Source organism: Oreochromis niloticus, unplaced genomic scaffold (assembly GCF_001858045.2).
Source record: "Oreochromis niloticus isolate F11D_XX unplaced genomic scaffold, O_niloticus_UMD_NMBU tig00007231_pilon, whole genome shotgun sequence".
In the NCBI taxonomy this organism is placed as follows: Eukaryota; Metazoa; Chordata; class Actinopteri; order Cichliformes; family Cichlidae; genus Oreochromis; species Oreochromis niloticus.
The window spans coordinates 10,485-14,105 of NW_020328434.1; the positions used below are offsets into that span (position 1 = coordinate 10,485).

General features: G+C 43.4%; 2 long non-coding RNA genes across 2 annotated transcripts; both read left to right on the top strand.

The window, feature by feature from the left end:
* The first annotated feature begins 574 nt into the window (after positions 1-574).
* On the top strand, positions 575-912 carry LOC112845392 (uncharacterized). The gene is made up of 2 exons (XR_003218200.1): positions 575-716; positions 826-912. It is a non-coding gene; the product is annotated as an uncharacterized LOC112845392 (long non-coding RNA).
* A 24-nt stretch (positions 913-936) lies between these two features.
* Positions 937-1,788, top strand: LOC109199081 (uncharacterized). Its single transcript, XR_002059580.1, has 4 exons — positions 937-973; positions 1,075-1,157; positions 1,588-1,670; positions 1,762-1,788. It is a non-coding gene; the product is annotated as an uncharacterized LOC109199081 (long non-coding RNA).
* The last annotated feature ends 1,833 nt before the right edge of the window (positions 1,789-3,621 follow it).

Consider the following 3,621-nt stretch of genomic DNA (forward strand, 5'->3'; position numbering starts at 1 on the left):
CAAAAGAAACGGCAGCTCACCCTACCCACTCCACTTCCACACTTTTCAGACAACACTGCAGCCAACGACTGCACAGGTACACTGCTGGGTGCTGAGGGAAACGCGAGGACCTCTCCAGCCGTAGCACTCCAGCCTCCTTTTAATGGGCGGGTCCTCCAGCTGGAACCAGTCGCGTCAGGGCGGTGTATCCACGCACCAATCGGAGCAGAGCCCTGGCACAGCTGAATTAACATAAACAAATATTACCTGCCCAGAACAAACACATGAAATACAAGTTCGTAACACCCCTTCCATAAGAATTAAACAACCCTCCTATTGTTTAATTTCCAAACTAAGAGACAGGGCATCAGCGATAACATTTTCCGTCCCTTTCTTATGTTTGATTTGCAGATTAAAATCTTGCAAAGAAGGGACCAACGCATAAGTCTCTGATTTGAGTTTTGCATCTGGGAGAGAACACCAATGGGTTGTGGTCAGTGAATACTTGAACAGGTATAGAGCTGGATCCAATATACACCTCGAAATGCTGCAGGGCTAACACAAAGCAAGGGCTTCCTTTTCAATAGTGACCGAATGCTTATGAGGATCGATTTGCTCTGAGGGTGTGTGACAGGCTGCGTTATGTGTTTTAGGATAAACGATAATGAGGGAGTGGCAGAGATGTTAATTGACTCCCTGGGTGCAAATATTGTGAATGCAACGGACTCCAAGGGCAGGTAAGAGATGCAGACAGACTTAACATCTTGTGTGGAAGGGGTTTTTTTTTTGTATTTGTTCTTAGTGAGCAGGAACGTATTTACAATAACTGTGTTGATGTTGATGCAGGACTCCTCTTCATGCTGCAGCTTTTTCTGACCATGTGGAGTGCGTTTCCCTTCTTCTGAGCCATGGAGCTCAGGCAAATGTTGTTGACACCCACATGCACAGAACACCATGATGATGGTAGCTCTAAATGGACAGACCAATGCTGTGGGTCAGTACACTAACTGATCCTGGGATAAACTTGTGGAATAATGGTCCCTGATTTCTTAACCTTTCACTTGTATTTATCTCCACTGTTGTGTTGTGTTACAGAGGTGATGGTGAGCGGTGCTAAGGCAGACTTGGCACTGCAAGATGCAGACAGGAACACAGCATTGCATTTGGCTTGCAGCAAGGTAAGGGCTATTCAGAGACAGGAAATGTTCTTTAGTCATTCAGTATTAAAAATTTAAAGTTGAAAGTAGTTACAATTCAGATTTTATATTTTTGCAATGTGTGGGACGTGTATGTTTGGCCCTGGCCTTGGAACATTTATGTATCACTTTGGACACATCTGGCAGACACATTTAACCACATCATCACATGTTTCACTTGCATCACTAAAGGCACAATTTGGAGAATGTCATATTATTGTGAACAATAATATTTGCCACACACACACGCACTGGTCCGTAACTGTCACACAAAGAGCTTTTAAAGCTTTGCGCGAGATTAACGTTTATGTGAAGCTCAGAACGTCATCTCTTAACATACTGACAAAGGCAGGATTGTTGCACATCTCATGTGGTCACTGCAGATGACTTTGGTACTCTCTGTTCTTCTCAGGGTCACGAGACAAGTGCCTTGTTGATTCTGGAGAAAATCAGCGACAGGAATCTCATTAACTGCACCAACGCTGCTCTGCAGACGTATGTAGAACCTGAAGGTTGCACCTACTGTAAACAGTAGGATAACCTGCAAACCCACTGTGAACTTACTGTAACACTCTTCTACCTGCAGGCCCTTGCATGTAGCAGCCAGGAAGGATTGACATGGTGGTCCAGGAGCTGCTGGTGAAAGGAGCCAGTGTGTTAGCTGTGGATGAGAATGGTCAGCTTCATCTCACTGTACTCACACATACTCTTCAGGTGTAATTCTAATGTGTACTATGAACCCTTTTCCTCCTTTTATTCCCAGGTTACACTCCAGCTTTGGCTTGTGCTCCCAATCGGGATGTAGCTGACTGCTTGGCCCTCATCCTCAACTCAATGATGCCCACTCACCATGGTCACCATAGCAGCTTTGCCCACTCTCTCGCTTACTCAAACAGTCATCAACCACCACCTATCTCAAACCACATTCCAAGGTGTGGCTTTGATACTCCAGCCCACTGAGACCTGACCACGCCTCCTACTGCAGGCCAGAACGCCTGCTGTCCTCTGTCTCCGGAGATGATGAAATGAATGACTCAGATTCAGAACGTACTGAGGACTAGTGGAACCTCAATACTGCAGGTTAGCCAGCCACTCAGAGCCTTAATAGATCACTGACAAAGCTTGACAGGCAGTAATACAAGCAGAGTATCTTAGGTAAGTCTCTTCAAATCTAAAAATAATCCTCGTCTGAACCACATGCTTGTTCCTTCAGGTGCATACACAGTGGAAAAGATGCACTAATGTAATAATTTGGTAAATAAAGAATAATTTGCCACTTTTTTTTTTCCACGGCATCACTGTACGATCAGTAACATGGTCAGCGTCTTTTCAATGTAAAGCATGGTTTATTTTTACGTTGAACTCTTCTGTTTGAGGATACAGTTTTAAATCTTTTCAAAGATTTTCATTCAATTTACTAATGGAGATCTGGTGAAGAAAAGCTCAGAGGACTGCTTTTTTTTTTCTTTGTTAAGATACAGAAACTGAGGGACAATCTTATGGGACCAGCTGAAGAAGCGTTTTCCCTACTGTACTTGAGATTTTATTCAGAGTTCTTTGAGCTTTCACAGCAGCCACTGACTGTCACTCTGGGACACTTATAATGCTGCATTCATGATTAGGATCGACTTCTTGATTCCTAGGAGAGAAAGTCAATATTGAAACCTACGTATTTATTCCAGGTGGAGATTGAATCGTTGAGAGCAGATTGTGACAGCAGGTGGATGTAAGACCAATGTACTGTACAACTGATGAACTGAATGAGCAGCCCAAGGAATGGATAACTTGCAATGCTGTAACTTCTTAATGTTTGTGTTGTGTACAGGAGACAAGAGAAGGTGGCTGTCACTGTGTGGATTTGTTTGTGTGTGTGTGTGTGTGTGTGTGTGTGTGTGTGTGTGTGAGAGAGAGAGAGAAACTATTAAATATTGCCTTTTGAGGAATATGCAACATTCAAACAGAGGATAAATGCTACTTGGTGGAATGTTTGTACTGTAAAGATTAAGTAACAGATGAATAAAGACATTTGTTTTGGTTTATTTTATAAGAGATAAAAGAAATGTGTAACAGCTGAAGGTTGGAGCAGCTCTTAACCATAACACTGAACTTTATTTTCCTGATCCCTCTAAAGTTATTCATTGTCCAGGTGGTACATTCGTCCATACAGGCAGGCAGTGACCAGGCCACCCTTCGTGTTTGAATGTTTCATGGTCAGTCTCCCGTCTGCAGCTTTCTCCAGACTCTCTGGCTGCTCCAGGAACATTCGGCTTGTCAGAATAGATGGGTACACGTATTTGGTGTCAAAGTTCCCCTCCAACAGGAAGTCATTTTAGACTCTGCTTCTTCCGCTCCTGTCCACAAGAGCTCTGATCCAACCTGCACAACAGACTACTGCACACCTGTAGATATTTAACATGTGGCAAATAAAAGTAGTGAGTTGTCAGTT